This window comes from Myotis brandtii, unplaced genomic scaffold (genome assembly GCF_000412655.1).
Source record: "Myotis brandtii unplaced genomic scaffold, ASM41265v1 scaffold123, whole genome shotgun sequence".
Lineage (NCBI taxonomy): Eukaryota > Metazoa > Chordata > Mammalia > Chiroptera > Vespertilionidae > Myotis > Myotis brandtii.
In genome coordinates, this window is record NW_005354291.1 from 1,863,545 (window position 1) to 1,881,358 (window position 17,814).

Genomic DNA, 17,814 nt, shown 5'->3' on the forward strand with positions numbered 1-17,814 from the left:
GGGACAAAAGAGATAAGGCAAAGAAATATATGAAATGATGAGAGAAAGCAAGAAAAGATAAGATTAGGCTTACAGGAGACTTTAAATTCCTTATTGTAATGTGTGATTTGTGAAACTTTTGAGACAAGGTTAGAATGAGGGAAAAGGACATGATGAATTTTCTGATTTTTTTTTAAACTCGCAAAGCCCCAACTGACAAGGACTGCTCAAGCAAATTTGGTTAAGGTGAAATTTTTGGTTCAGCTATAAATAGGTTTCAAACATTCTCATTTACATCAGTGCAAAAAAGTTTAGGGTACTCTGTATCCACCAAAAATATTCATTGTATTATGCAAATGAACAGCAGTGAACACTGCCCCAATAGTCCACTGAGGAGTTTCCCAACATCTGCTACTATTCCCAGAGTAGTATTAGCTGGCAGCTAGCACTGAGTAAGACTCAGTTACTCCGCCATACCCCACATTTCTCATGGTCTCTGTGAAGATGTCTTGCAGTTGAGTGCGTCCAACCTAAGGAAGTTCCTGCTTGGGCATCATATGCATGGTCAGTAGGCTTTCCACAAGCTCCTGGAACTTAGAAAACAAAGGAATCAAATTAAAGAACGATGTATGCATCTTATATAGTAACTAAGTCGTTAACCTTGGTATGTTCATGTGTGTGTAACTATGAATATACTAATGATTATTTGTACACACCTTTCCTACAAGTAAGCATGTTTATTAACAATATTGTTCGCTAGAAATTCATCAGATCTTTCTGAGTCTTGGGTGGGTGGGAGCCAAATTGCAGCCATGGTTCACAAATTCTTTATTCCTCAGCCTCCTTGAATTTTGTTTCTGCTTAATCGCTTGGCTGTCAATTTCCATAAAAGATCTAGCTCTGAAAATGTGTTGGCTCTGTAGCCCTTCAGACTCCTTCGTTTTATTTAAGCCTCAGTTTTATTGCGCATGCATTTCTACCTTTAGTACAATTGCTGCCAGCCTATTGCTACTGCTAGTCATTTTCTCTAAGCTCTGTGTAGGCCATGCACTTGCATTATGCTGTGGAGTGAGAGGTACCACATTGTTTAATCAGAAAAGATGACAACTTTTCTTTGCTATCGCATCAAAATTTTTCTAGCATAAAATTATGAGCTATTTTCTTGTCCCAAAGGCATTTTTTAAAAACTTGGATTGCAATGTAACATTTTTTCCCCACCAAATAATACATTTCAACATACAAATGCAAACCACACATATTTATTGATTGCTTACTATGGGCCAAGTAGTAAGCAAAACGCAGTAAGAAGACATACCTGCCTTTAAAAAACTCATAATCTAGTGGGAGAACTAGATAAGCAACCATGCAACACGTGATGTGAGGGCTGTCACAGTGGCCTTTGAAATGCTCTCTGTGGCCTCTTTGACAGAACATCTTCTGGTTTCCCCTTATTACACTGGCTTCTGTTTATTTTTATTTTTCCATTGCAGACTTGTACTATCTATTTGGCCAATGATTTGATGTTCCTCGAGGGTTAGTACTAGCCCCCGACTCTTCTCACCCTAAATTCTCTTCCCAGATTATTTCTCTGTATCCATATTTATTATTTTAATTTATCTGCAGAAGACTCATACATTTACTCTTTACTAAGTACTCTATTCCAAGTTACAGATCCCTATATCCTAATTTTTATTTGACATCTCTCCAAGGAACCTCAACCTCAACATAATAAAAGACTGAGCTCAATATCTTCCCCTTTCCTTTCAAAATCTGATCATCCTCCAATACCACCATGTCAGTGAGTGATATCAACATTCACTCCTTTGTTTGAGCTAGAACACTAGGGGCCATCCTTTGACAACTTTTTATTAGTCTTCAATACTAAATCTATCATTAAGCCCTATTAGTTCTCCTTTATACATTTCTCTCACTTGGATTATTACAGTAGCCTCCTTTCTCCACTCCTGAATTTAGTGGTTTGTTTGTTTTTTTCCACTCTGAAGCCACTTTGGCAGTGAACATTTTAAAATACTATCAAGATTTTCTTCTTAAAATTTTCATACTTTTCCATTGATAGTTTTTAATAATAACCTCATGAAGATATAATTTACATACCATAAAATTCACCCTTTTAAAGTGTGCAATTCAGTAGTTTTCAGTATATTCAGAGTTCTGCGATTATCATCACTACCTAATTTTAGAATATTTTTTATCTTCCCTAAAAGAAACCTTGTGTGCATTGGTAGTCACACACCATTATCCCCTCCCCTTGCCCCTGACAACCACTAATATACTCCATGGATTTGCCTATTCTGTATACTTCATATAAATCAAATCACAAATCCCATTGCTTTTTGGTTTTTTAATATATATATATATTGATTTCAGAGAGGGAGAGAGAGAGATAGAAACATCAATGATGAGAAAGAATCATTGATCATTGATCAGCTGCCTCCTGCATACCTCACACTAGGGATGGAGCCCACAACCAGGGCATGTGCCCTGACCAGGAATCAAATCATGACCTTCTGGTTCATAAGTCAACACTCAACCACTGAGCCATGCCAGCCAGGCCCCATTGCTTTTTGGATAAAGATGAAACTTATTAACCTTGTCTTTTAAGCCCCATAGAGCCTGGCCTCCATTTCTTCTCATGTCTCATCTCAAATTGTGTTCTCCCCCATTGTATTGATTCCATTCACACTGGGCTTCTTTCCTTGATCCTCACTTGCCAGGCTTCCTCCTACTAAATGTCCTCGCATGTGTTTTCTCTTTCTCTTCTCATCTAGTAAACTCTGCCTCCCTGTTCAACCAAAGCTCAAAGGTTACTCTTTCGTGATGGACTTCTCTGACCCCTCTGCCTCAGGTCAAATCTCCCGAGTACGGGGACCGATGACACTGGGTGCTTCTACTTTACAGTATTTGCCACAGTTGTCATACCAGTCTGTTTTTTGTGATGCTTTGATTCATGTCTTTTCATTATTGGTCCAAGCTCCATGAAGGCAAGGACCACACTTTTGTATGCCATTGTAGCCCTAGTGTCTAGCACAGAGTTTGACACATGGTAGAAGATGATTTATGGGGCTTAACAAATGGAAACAGTTGAGAAAAAAAAAAGATTGTAGAAAAAGTTGAGCTGACATTAGAAAAAGATGAAAAATATAACGCAAAATTTGGTACTGGGAAGATGCTGCAAATGTTAATGAGATTGGCTTTAGTCACACTGGGGTATAACTGTAATTTATCCTTCTGTACCTTCTCGCCTTACCTCCTCCATCTGTCAAACAAGAATTATCTTTGTCTTTTTATGTCCCAGACTAATTAAAAAACTCAAATGAGGAACTGTATTTGAGAAGATTTGCAGATCATATGTCACATTATGAAATTATAAAGAGTTCTTATTAAATAACTAAAAATATGTATATACTCAATAATATTGGCATATATCAAACTGCAATGTGGCAAATTAGAAGTATGATACATTTTCCCCTTTGTGCATATAATATACATATTTGTCAATTATAAAGATTAAATCTATTTTCTTGATTGATAAGAATGTGAAAGACACTGCAATTTTTTTTAAAAAAAGCGAAGTGATTGGATCTAAGGTGAGAAAGATGACCTACAACAACAGGATTAGATAGTAGCCAAACCAATGAATACTGACAGAAGTCTCTAGGATCATACTTGTGACTGAAGCAATAAGATTTTCAAGGTGAGTTTGCTGAGTTGGATGATGTGAGATTTATTCAGGAAGAAAAAATAAAAGCTGTATATTAAAATGGATGTTTCATTGGGAAAAGCTCTACTTTAGGTTCATATTATTGATTAAATATATTACAGCAATGTAATTCAAGTACTCCTCTGAGTTCTATGTGCTTAAAAACTCATCAGTATGTTGTATAGGATAAAAAATTTATGTGGAGACCAGTCACAGCATTCTGGAGAGAACGAAGATTATTGTTAGCACTAAATACAGTGCCTTTTGAATAAATATGTGTATATAAATGTGTTATATGCATTGACATGTGATTTATATGGTCTTAATGTTTGATTTTATTATGCATTCTTAGGATCAGAAAAATTATTTATGGACACTTAAATTTCTAATATTGTAGAATAGTAGGATGGGCAGCACCTCGAGCATCACCATGTTATGATCCAAGGAAGGTATGACTCTCTTACAGGTTCATGGCTAGTTGGCGGCAGAAATAGGCTTAGAACACAGGTATTGGGAATTCAAATCTGTGTTGTTTATTTACTACCCACTATCTGTATTCCTGAATTAAGAATATTTTAAGAAAATAAAACAAAATTAGTAGAATTATCGCAGATAAATATCCTTGATGAATGAGGAAGATAAATTATCTTATTCATTCCATCACATCAGTGGTGATCTTAATTTTTAGCTATATCTCCAGAGGTTAGCTATTTTAGATTCCCACTTGCAGCCATTGTGTAAGGGCATCTAATATAGTTTCAGCATTATTACCTTTTAAATTTTAGGGCTACTATGATTAATGTCCATAGCATGGTTATTCAGGGCTTTCATGCCTAAGCATTTATAAGCAGCCGGTCTTTAGGTTTATGATGAAGCCTTTTGGAATAGCAAAACTATGAAATATCCTGGGGGAGTCAATGTTTGATGACTGATTTATAAGCTTAATATTTGATTCATAAATGCAAGTGGGAAATTAAGAATGTACCTACATTTGAGAAATATCAAAAGTTATTTGAAACAGTTAAATGAAAAAACTAATAATATTTTTCATGTGAAGAAAAAGAGAACTTTAAAAAGTTCTAATTTGTATATTTGGAATATTTCATAAAATAGGTTACTCATAGAACTGACTGCTATGTAAAAGAATCAACCAGAGGGTGAGAAGTAATTATTATAAATTACAGATATGACCACTAAAATAAAAATTAAGATGGGAGGGTAGGAAAAGAAAGTTTGGAAATAATCAGTATTGTAAAAGAATAAAGACAAAGAGAAAATAAGGCATAGAGGCCAGTTTAGGAGGTCCAATATACCTCTAATTGGATTTACATAAAGATGGGAGCAGAGGCAAGGGATAGTAGAAAATAATCCAAAAAGACTGCCCCGAGATGAAGAAAATGTATGAGTTGATTAAAGACAGAATAGAATGAATGAAGCTGTATCCACTTTGGACCTATCTTAATGAAAGTTCAGGATTAAAACCAAAAGAAGACCTTCAAAACTTCCAGGGAAAACAAAACAATTTGCAATGAGATAATAATTCAATCATTGTCAGGTTTCTTACCAGCAATATACATATATTGAAAGTCAAGAAGCAAGGTTTTCAAATTCTGAGAAAAATGATTTTGAACCTAAAAATCTTATCCCAGCTAGTCTATTAGTCAAGTGTGATGGCAAAAGGAAGAACATATTCAAATGTGAAAGAATTTTACTTACTATCAACTTAAAATAATTTAAGAACGTACTCCAACAAAACATAAATGGAAACTGAGCAAGAGAACAGCATGGAAATAAAACAACAACAACTTGGATTGAACTTGGAATGCTATAAAGAGAAATGTCAGGGTGAGAAACATGCACTGAGTTTAGAAAAGATAGCAGCAGGTCTCCAAGAAGATTGTTTTCAAGAAAACAGTATTCCACTCAACATATTTTATTGATTAAGAAGCTGGATGACTTAGTTATTTGGCCGAGGAGGCAAGCATTTTTTTTTCTAAATAAGAAAATAAATGTGGAAGTGGGGGAAAAACGTTAGATTTTCAAGGGAAAACACACAAGCTAACAAGAAATTCACCCTAGATAAATGAAGCAAATATGAGTAACTGACAGTTTAAAATAGATAACTGATTTGACCATGAGCCTTCAATATTCTTCAAGAAGCACTGGGTTTAGAATAAAATAAATTGGTTTTTTTTTGTATTTGTCCAGGTAATATACTAGGTTCTGCAGTGACTAATATTTACATAATGATAATATTAATGGTTTCCAATCTTTAGAATTATTTTTATTTTAGATATAAAAATGAGAATTATAGTCATATAAAAGAATATGTGTTATAAACTTTGATAATGGAAAAGCAATGGTATATGATGACAAAAGCTGGCAAGCTGAAGCAAGAGAGGGATAATTAGAGAGGGGACTAGCAGTGATCATGTCTTCATTTTCCAGAGGAGATAGCTAAAGAAACCATTCTATCTAGCTTCCAGGGCTAGCTTGGTCATTAACTTTTTGTATATTTCAGATCAGGTAAAAAATCACTCTGCGATAATACTACAACCATAAAATGAAGATTTTTTTTTTAGTATATACTATCCATAATCATTGAGATAATATCCCAGTTCTGAATACATATTTTAAGTAGCAATCTGAGGTGGAAAAGAAAAATGTCTAAATAAAAATTAAAAACTGGCAAACTGACTAGTATTCCTAAAAATTAACTGAAAATTTTCTTAAAATTATGTATATAACAATGTGTATGAGATTGATAATAGAGTATACTTGAGATATTTATCAAGGAAGACAATATCCTATATAATAAAAGCCTAATATGCTAAGTATCTGGTCATCCGATCGGCCGTGCAACCAATCAAAGCATAATATGCTAATGATATGCTAAGGCCGCTCAACTGCTCGCTATGATGTGCCCCAGGGGGCAGATGCTCCAACCAGTAGGTTAGCTTGTTGCTGTGGTCTGGCCGATTGGAACTGAGCAAGATAGGCCAGACATGCCCTGGAGCCCTCCCGCAGTCCCTCCCTGGCTGGCCAACCTCCTATGTTTCTCCCTGGCCCCACAGAGGAGCTGCCCCCTGGTGGTCAGTGCACTCCCACAGGGGGAATGCTGCTTAGCCAGAAGCCAGGCTCGCGGCTGGTGAGTACAGCGGTGGTGGTGGGAGCTGCAGGCGGGCGGTAAGGAGTGAGGGGTCCTGGGCTTTGAGAGCCCCAGACTGGGAGAGGGATGTCTGACTACTGGCTAAGCCAGCAGGCGGACATCCCCCAAGCGGTCCAGGACTGCAAGAGGGCACAGGCCAGGCTGAAGGACCGCCCCCAGTGCACAATTTTTGTGCATCAGGCCTCTAGTTATATCTATAATAGCAAACATTTACTGAGAATCTGCTATGTACTAGGTATGTTGTAAGTAGAAAATAGATATAAACACAAAGTAAATGCAAATTCATAGTTACTACCAAAATTTGAGAGGATGGATGTGCTCACTAGTTAAAAAGTGGTTTGTGATTTATGCAAGGTGTATGATTCAAAAGAAACGTAATTTAAAAAATAAGTTTGGAAAACATTGAATGTGGTAATCCCTTTACTTGATGGCAGAAGCATAGTGGGAAACACCCAGAAGAGGTTAATAGGAGCAGAGAAGAGAAGTGATGCTGCAGAAGCAGTGATTGTGATAAAGGATGTGAATGACAGTAGCATCAAATTGCAATAGTGTTTGGATTCCCTCTGGCTATATTTAAAAAAGAAATCCAACTTTACCAAAAAAATTAAATGTCAAAGCATTTGAGATCTTGTTTCTCAGCATGTCATCAGTTTGGCTCAAATAAACTCATAAAAATAAAAAATAAATTAAATGTCAATATTTACATTGTGACAGAAATTCCATCTTTGATAACCTTTTAAGCTTAGGATGGAAAAATTTAGAAGTCAATTTAATGTTTAAAGGAAAACAAAATTATTCAGAATTATTTGGGGTAATACAGGCAAATAAGAATGAAGACCAGTTTAATACTTAAACTTTAGTTTCTCTTCCAATTTTTAAATTCTGTGATTCAAGATACATTAACTAAAAAATGCATAAACCAACTCTTATTTACTAGATGGAAATGTATATCTTTTGTTTTCTTTTTTGAACTTAATATTTCCATTATATTTTTCTGGTAAACTTTTACTCTAATACAATATATTTTTATATTTCTGAAAATCTTGTTTTGTCATCTATCATATTTCTCTGTAACAAAAATAGCTGTGTAAATTAAAATTTAATGACTTATATATATTTTTTGACCATGAGGCTCAAAAAGTGTTAAAAAAAATTCTTCTAGATTGAGTTTTATGAAAATTACTAGAGGCCTGGTGCACAAATTCATGCACGGGTGGGTTCCAGCTGGCCCACCCTGATGGGGGCCCATCGGGCCAAGCTGGCGGGGGAAAGGGACTGCGGGCTGTTGTCTGGCTGGCCCCACCCCAGATCGGGGTGTTGGGGGCCAATCGGGGCCTGGATCAGGCTGGTTGACTGCAGCAGTATGCGTCATAGCCACTGGTTATTCTGGTCATTCCGCTGTTTCATTCACTGGGCATATATACATATTATATATATCTATAATAATAAAAGTGTAATATGCTAATTAGACTGACATCCTTCCCCATGAAGCTGGGGCTGCAAGGGAAGGGTCCTGGGTGCCTGCCAGCGACCACAGGGAACAGAGGGAAGCCCAGATCCCAGGTGCAGGAGGGAAGCCCAGGCCCCAGATGCCAGAGGGAAACTGGTGCTGGCAGCTGGGAAAGAAGGGCCTACACATATACACATATATACACACACACACATACATACATACTAGAGGCCCGGTGCACAAAATCCGTGCACTCAGGGGGATCCCTCAGCCCAGCCCTCTGGCAGTCCGGGAGCCTTCAGGGGATGTCTGACTGATGGCTAAGCCATCAGTTGGATATCCTTAGCGTTGTTGCAGAGGCAGGAGAGGCTTGCGCCACTGCTGCCATGCTCACCAGCCATGAGCCTGGCTCAGGGCTTCTGGCTGAGCGGTGCTCCCCCTGTGGGAACACTGCTGACCACCAGGGGGCAGCTTCTGCATTGAGCGTCTGTCCCCTGGTGGTCAGTGCATGTCCTAGTGACCAGTCATTCCACCATTTGGTCAATTTGCATATTAGCCTTTTATTAAATAGGATAGATTATTACTACCCAATTGATCAAAAAACATATTATAAATTCTGATACTTATTAAATGTAAAAAGTAAAATATTATTTAAGATGAATCAATAAGAATAGCCTATTTGCTCTTGGATAAATATTAGTTATTATTTGTAGCAAATTCAGCATCAATTATATTTCTATTTTTGTAAAATTATTTTTTAATAATTTTTAATTTTTCAATTATAGTTGATATATAATATTATATTGGCTTCAGGTGTACACCCCAGTTATTAGACATTGCATAATTTACTGTGATCATCCCAGTAAATCTTATATCCATCTGACACCATAAATAGTTATTACAATATTATTGACTATATTCCCTATCCTGTACTTTACATCCACATGATTATTCTGTAACACCAAATTGTACTTCTTAATCCCTTCACCTTTTCACCCATTCCCCCAGCCTCCCTCTTATCTGGCAACTATCAAAATGTTCTCTGTATCTTTGCCTCTGTTTCTATTCTGCTTGTTTTTGTATTTTTTTAGATTCAGTTGTTGATAGATATTTATTGCCATTTCATTGTTCATATTTTTTATGTTTTTTTTTCTTCTTAGAGAAGATCATTTAACATTTTATGTAACACTGGTTTGATGGTGATGAACTCCTTTAGCTTTTTCTTGTCTGGGAAGCTCTTTATCGGTCCTTCCATTCTAAATAATAGCTTTGTTTGGTAGAGAATTGGTGGTTGGAAGTCCTTGCTTTTCATCACTTTGAATATTTCTTGCCAATTGTATTTTTATATTTAAATATATGTAAGCACTGAGAAAACGTTATTATACATGAAGAGATAGAAATGGAAGGAGTTTTAGTATAGTAATATCACTCAATTCTTTGAACTCCTTCCAAATATGTGTCAAAAATTCATATGGTGATCTATCATCAAATATATTTTTATTAATCTATCAGCTGACAATTCAATTAGGTTCCCTTCAATTTGGATCCTGACTTGCAAAGAGATTTGTTACCCTGTCACTGGAGTCATTTGCTTTCTCATTTTATAGGAAGTATACCGAAAAGGCTTTCCTGAGATGTATTCAATAGTTATTATTATTAATTTTGGTACACATTTGTCAATAGTTTTCATAAGATGCTTTCTTTTCAGATACTTTAAATGTATTATAGTTAAAATCTCAGAACTACAGAATTAGCTAATTTATGCATAATGTTTATTTTACTTATTTGACAAAATCAGTTCTTATATCAAACCAATCAGCCAATCAGATTTACTGTATGTCAGAAAAAGTAACTTCATCTCTTAATTCAATTGTATGCATTAGTATGTGTATTCCTAAAATCCTTTCATATCTGAGTTCTAATTCTAACAGAAATAGTCATAGCACAGAGCCCTGCCAACACTTTAGTGTTTGGATGAGATAAAGCAATTTTGAAGTTGAAATGTATAAGTGATAGGAATCTTGGGTGAAAATGTCTCATGATGCATAAAAAAAAAATAGTAGTTCCAGTTAAGCATACCTCTACATTTTAAATAAACTGGGTTCCAAAAGTTGGTTAGGAAAGGTGGTGGTGAGAGAGAGGCACATCACAAAATGAGATACTCTTAAAGAAAGCTTAGGTCCTCTAAAAATGAAAAGTATGAAAATCTGATAGTAAAATCCTTAATTGTTCTTGGCAGAAAAATAAAGGAGAGATAACAACAACAAAATCAATAACAGTTCACAGAAAACACTGTGATGAATTCATGTTCTAAAGGACCCAAAAGATGGAATGAGAAGTGCAATGCCACATGCCTGCAAAAGAGTGGCAGAGGTCTGGGAGAATATGAAAACAGGCAAAGGCTAGGATAGGAGAGAATGGTAAAAGACTGCCAGAGAATGTAGGGAGCAAGGACAAGGAAGAGACAAGCCACTGTTTCCCAGGATATTGTATTACTGGGTATTAATACTTCTCTGCTCTATTTTTCTTCTATATTTAAGAGCAAGTATATTAGTTTTCCAACTGGAAAAGTATAATTAAAATCTGAAATATAGGATAAAACAGTAAAAGACACTGATCTTTTTTAGACAAAGTCACCTTAATTTCAATAAATTACAGTTTATTGAAAGGACTTACAACACAGAGGTAAAAATTCCATCAGTAAAATTTAAGAAGTCATGATTAGTTTTGAGGCACAAAGAGACTGATATTTTTCTAAAAAAGTATATCAATAAGTGCTGAAAATTGGGTGTTGATATACTTAAATGTCAATGCTAAAAACTTTCTAGAACTAAAAACTATAAGAACTCCTTGACTTTATCACTTACAAAAATACCTCTTGTATCTCCCTAGGACCAGCCAGAATCTCCAGGTGAAAACCACGGGGAACCAGACCTCAACTCAAGGTAAGATGAATTTTCTTAAAATCTACAGTGGCCCAGATGTGACCCATCATCATGACTGCATGTCCTAGATGCATGCAGTGGACAGATACTGAAGCAGGGTCATTATCAATGTGAAAGGCAACTGAGGGGATTCCTTTTGGATGGATCCGGTTTAGGTGATCTCAGAATTTGGTCCCAATTCTTAGTTCCTGGAATTCTATTCAGTTGTCTTGGGTAAACTTGTGCTTAAGAAGCACAAATAAGTTTGAATGCTTTCTAGGTTTTCCCCATTAGCACATAGTAGGGATGGTGTGAGGTAGCAGTTCCAGAGGTGTGTGGAAGCACATGTGTGCATCATTGGTGAGAAGAGGGATGGAGAGGGACTTGCTCTCTACAGACCTGGGCTGTGCGGTTTATCAGGAAGACTAATGGAATGTGGGGCTTGGATTCTCTGATGTTAAGATTTATCTACCTCACATACAGTCCCTGACAAGCCCTTGCTGTTCGTATGGATTTGGAGGCCCAGGGCAGTTGGAAATACATGAATCACTGACAGAACCTTCTTTGTTTGCTGCTATTGTGTCTGCCCCCCTCACCCGCTGAAAGTCAGTTATGTGTTTTATTGATCATTCCTCAGGCAGAGAGACCTGTATTGTCCTCATCACAATCATGCATATAACCTTCAGGTTCTATCTTGTGGCGAAAGAGGGGCTGTTCTACTTCCCTCAATATTTTGAATATATGCATTTGCAGGATTTCATTAGATTTCCATTTGAAAAGTATAGGCCTTGTTGAAAGCACCTATGGAGTTGCTTATAAGATAGCTCTAATGTGTGTGTGTGTGTGTGTGTGTGTGTGTGTGTGTGTGTGTGTGTGCATGTGGGTATGTGTTGAGATGAATATTTCCAGGCATACAATGAAGTAAGGTTGCATCTTTGTGTGTGCAATAGACCCTACTCAGCAATCTCAGCTTCCTTTATGTATGTGTGTGTGTGTGTGTGTGTGTGTGTGTGTGTGCATGTGGGTATGTGTTGAGATGAATATTTCCAGGCATACAATGAAGTAAGGTTGCATCTTTGTGTGTGCAATAGACCCTACTCAGCAATCTCAGCTTCCTTTATGTATAAACCAGAAACTTCAGCTTTTTTATTAAAGACTGGAAATGAAAGCTGAAGTGCTTTGCCAACACAAACATCAAAGGGGCCTAAGTGTACTTTCCCCATATGTTTTAGCTAGTTTTTCCCTTCATGGCTGGTATCAGTCAGAGAGAGTGCTAGAATGTAATACCTCACACCTCGAAGATTAAACACCTTCTCAGCTGGTACTTCTGTTTCGACTTCATTTCTTACCACCTTCTATCAGAAGCACCTTGTACCGTGTCATGTACACTCTTGGTTCTGTCTGAGCAATGAGACGGTGTTTTTCAAAAGCAATTTTTTTTTCTGAAAATAAGTAGACTCTGCCTTGTCTTTGACGTGAGCTTAGTTGCTGAATGAATAGCTTTGTTGGACAGTGAGATAAGAATATAATAGAATCTATAATAACGATGCCAATCACGGATGGCAGGAAGGATGCTATTCTTGGACTGTTGTATTTGTAAATCATGCTAGATTTCTCATGGCTTAATCTAAAAATGCCACCTTGTCAGTGGTAGAGGCTTACATTTTGAGTTCCTAAGAAAAACATATTTTATAAAGGACATCCTGTTCTTTTTTATTGTGTAATAAATAATTTCCAGCAAGGACTCACATTGTCTAAGGAAGTAACCAGGTGGCGTGTTCACTTCTGCACCTAATTCTGTGAAAGTCAGGCAGTTTTCACATTCACTTGTATGCAAAATGATTCTGATTTGTATAGGAAGTTGTATATTATTATTATTAATTATTATTATTATTTGCCTTTAGTTTTCTTTTTCTTGGGTTGAAGGCAGATGTTCTGAGATGGGCTGGGAGTGTGGTTTGGGAGCTCTGTGGCTGGAAGCGGAGCTATAGGAGGAAGAGGCAGTTTGGAGGACCAGTTAGGAGTAAGGGATAAGCCCTTAGAAATAGGGAGGCATGGAATTAGGTATTAAAATAAACACAAAATCAGTGTTTTCAAACATTTACAGTTCTTCATGGAATTGATGTTTTTTAAGGGCAAAACACCAACGTAGAGAAAAATAAATGTGTCTCATTTGCCTTATACTTTCAGAGACGTTTTATTTTTTTCCCTTGAGAAAGTGGCTTCTGGGTCTCAAGAGCCAATTGTTAAATTTACAGCAATTTTGCTGTTTGTTAAATAGCAATTATTACAAAAATTAATTTATGTAAACTTATAATTGAACACTATGTTAAAAACAAAGATAATAAATGTTTAAGACTTGTCACTTCTTAATTATTTTACTATTATCTGTGTTTTGGATGTTATTTACATCTATGATATATGAATAGTGGAAATAGTGTGCAATGCTATCTGCCTTGTTGGTTTGGAATCCATCTGATGGAAGTACACTATGAAAATCACAAATGCTACAAATTATTGTGTTGTTCATTGTCTAGGCTTAAAAATGATGGAGAAAATATTAATAATATATGTTACATTGAAAATTGTGTATGTCTATAGATGCTACACTGTGAATAGCACATAAAATTAAGAAAATATTCTTCTAGTATTTGAAAACTACTGTTTGATTCAGCAAAGAAATTTTTGCTCATGTCATTGAAAATTGAGTGAAGTCTGACATACATCCTCATAGCTTCACTTTAGATTCATTCTATAATATAAAAAAAATGTCAACCAACATTTATGTCAGAGCTATACTCATTTGTCAGTGACACAAGTAACTTCTTTTGAATCCTATTATAATCAAGCATTTATACACAGTCCAATTTTGTGGAACTATTGTTGGGGACAGAATAAAAAAAAACTGATAGTGGATTTGATAAGAAACAGCAAGTCACCCTAAAGTTCTGGAATGGAATTTACAATATGATTATTATGTATTTTACCTTTGTTAGTAAATTGCATGCTAGGTGTCTTAAAGCAGTACTACTAGTATTTATAATAAACTCTTGGAGAACCAGTTAAACACTTATCATCCTACCATAGATGAAGGGCATGTTTTGTTGGAAGATGAGTACTCATAGCGATGAGAGGGATACCAGGGAAATCCATGGTTGTTGCATTGTAATTCCATCTGTGGGGGTCCCAGCTTCTAATGCCAGAAGGTGTTTTGTATTGTAAAGGGTCACCAACTCACCTGGACAAATGGAGCACAAAAAAGCTCTCATTAGTTGTAGGTGAGCTTGCTGTGTCGGCCCCAATATTCTGTCTCAGCACTATCCTTTACTCCTTTCCTAAATGGAGCTTCTGGAATGTAGCTCCACAGCTCTGGTGTATCTTTGGTCCTACAGGGCTTCACTCCATTGATGTGACTTCTCCAGAATCAATCACAATTTACCTGTCTTCATTCTATCCCCTTGGGTCTCTGCATTAGATATCTTGCGACTATAATAGTTTCTGAACAATGACTGCCTTCCTCTCTCCAAGTAATATATATTCATACTTACACATATTCATTCTCTGGTCATGCTTTAACCCCAATTGATAATTCAAGGGTTGGGATTCTAAACATTGTGGTTTAGTGGTAGTGGTGGTAAATGTTCAATAAATAATTGTGGTTTCATTGATTGAGAGGATGCCCTTCTAGACCACTTCCAACTTTTTCTGTACTGAAAGCCAAATTCGTCCTATGAGTCCTCCCTTTTATTGACTTTTGAATTAAAATTAATTTATACAAAATCCAGAATTGCATGTTGAGTATCTACCAGTTATCTGGTAAAGCTGTCATGGATTTTAGACCTGGCTTGCTTTGCCATTCATATATATTCCGTTGGTTTTTATTTGGGGTTTAGCTTGTACTTTATTTAATTATACTTAAGTTCCATTTGTACAGGCCTTGATGAGACAGCAGAAATGTCAATAGAGAAGAAAAATCATGAGATTCCATGGTCTTTTGACTTGCAATTGCAGAGGGGAGGTTAGTTATAGGTCATAGCTAATGAAGGGATGTTTTTTAGTTGTAAGAAGCTTGCTAAGGTACAAATAGAGGAATCTTACTGAGAATACATTCTTCTTTCTAAGCCTTATATGGCTTCTGTATGATTTAAATTGGGACATCAGGATTTTAGTATGTTTAGTATATGAAGCAGTAACTGAATATGAGTATCACAGAGAAAGGTGGGTTAAGTAAAAGTTTTGTAATCAGGCAGCCTGACTTTCAATCCTAGCTCTGCTTCCTTAGGAAATTTAATTAATCTCTCTTAACTTCAATTTTATTATTTTAATAATAAAGGTACTTACTTTGTGGGGCTGTTTTAAATATTAAATTAGGTAATATATATAAAATGCTTAGCAAAATTTTCATTCACAGATGTTAATGCAACATGTTGCCAAGAGAATTTTCATGATGCAAAACCTTATCAAGAGGCAGCTTTGGGAAAGAATCTTATATTTGGTGGGCTATCTAATGACCTTATCTGTAATTATTCTAAAACTAGGGGCCCAGTGCACCTTGAAAGGAACTGTGGACCGTGAGGCTGTGGTGGGCACAGGGGTGGGTCTTTGCCCATCCTCCATGCCCCCGCCCTGCCTCTCCAGCTGTGGCCTCTGGTCCCAGGTCTGCTGGTAGCCTCACTCCTGTTGCTGCCGCTCATACACGCTAATGGCTCTGGCCCCACTCGCACCCACTGATGGGAGCGACTGGGGCCAGCACCATCAGCGGGTGCGAGTGGCAGCTGCTGCCCCGATTGCCCCTCAGAAGCAGGGGTAGGTGGTGAAGCCCTCAAAGGCGATTAGGGCCAGCAGCCGCCACTTGCACCTGCTGACAGTGCCAAGTCATGGGGACCAGGCGCTGCCAATGGGTATGAGTGGTGGCTCCGGCACTGGCAGCAGGTGCGAGCAGGGCCGGCGCCAGCAGCAGGTGTGAGCACCAGGTGGGACCGCGGCATGCAGGTGTAAAAAATTTTCAGTAACCACCAGAGGCTCGCCCCTATGACAGCAATTGGCACCCCGCCTTGGTCTGGCATCCCCTCTCATCTGCTCCACTATCCTGCCACGGCCGGCACCCACCATGTTCCGTGCTCTGCCACCTGCTGCTGATGCCCGCCGTGCTCCGTGTGCACCCCCTGGTGGTCAGCGCACATCATAGCAATCGGTTGTTCCACCATTTGGTCTATTTGCATATTAGGGTTTTATATATATATACTAGAGACCCATTGCAGGAAGATTCCTGCAAGAATAGGGCTTCCTGAGGCCGGAGCAAAGCAGAGAAGGGAGCGAAGCCCACCGAGGCGGGCTTCGCTCCCTTCTCCACTGTCTTGTTTCCTCCCATCTCCACTGCCTTGCTCCCTCCTGTGTCTGCTCCCTCAGCTCCACTCCCATATCTGCTGCCTCGGCTCCGTTCCCTTCTCCTCTGCTTCGCTCCTTTCTGCAGTGCTTGGCTTCCTTCTATGCTGTCTTCAGTCTTCGGTCCACACCTGTGTATGCAAATTAACCGCCATCTTTGTTGGGTTAATTTGCATATCGCTCTGATTGGCTGGTGGGCATAGCGGAGGGATGGTCAATTTGCATGTTTCTCTTTTATTAGTGTAGATGGTGCTATTTCATGAAACATTTTAATAAACTACAAACAAATTTAGCTACTTTAAAAATTATTTGTTGAGGTTTGAAGGATTGCTCAAATGTTTTATGTGCAATTTGTGAAGTTAGAAATCATTGAATTATTTTGGGTATTATGGAGACCATAAAGATCTAAGAACAGTGCATCATTTCTCAGGGTGAGGTTGTGGTACAACAGTGCTGTGGTCTGTCATGGTGTGTGGTTTAATTCTGAATTCAGTCTAAGAGGTTCCAATTTATATCAATGTTTTCTGATTAAATGTTATTAACATAGCTTATAGGTGTATTCTGAAACTACATCTGAAAGATTTACCTATCCCTTTTATTAAAAGTAATTCTATATTATCAAAAGACAATCGTTTACATGAACATCAAGCTTTCCCAGAATTTATATTTTAATCTCTGTTATATTAACAGATGGTAAGAGAAGGGAATGCAAAGATCAAGACTATCAGACCTCACTTACTTGGTCTGGTGAACAACCTCCCTGACCAGGACGTTATTTTCTGCACTTTGTTCTTTGGAAGTCTGAAGAGGTATTCGTTACACGGGGTCATCTCAAGATCCAACTACTATTTTTTGATGGAACTGCTACTTTTTGAGATTTATGGAGTATGCTAGCTTATTAAAATCTCTGAGGAGTCCTATAGTAAAGCAAGTTGTTTGATCCAGTGTTTTCCTCTTTCACTGGATAACACTTACATCTTGTATCATTTGTGCTTAATGAAACATGTTTAGGGAACTTTGTTCTGGATTGCAATTCCTCAGTCAGGAGCAAGCAAGTAAGCAAACAAACAAACAAATAAGCACAAACAAACAAAAATCCTGAAGTTGCTTTTAACACGGTACTTAGAGTTGATTTGCAAGAAGAACTGGGTTTGAGGTTTTATGCTACAATTTTAAAGCTAAGTAA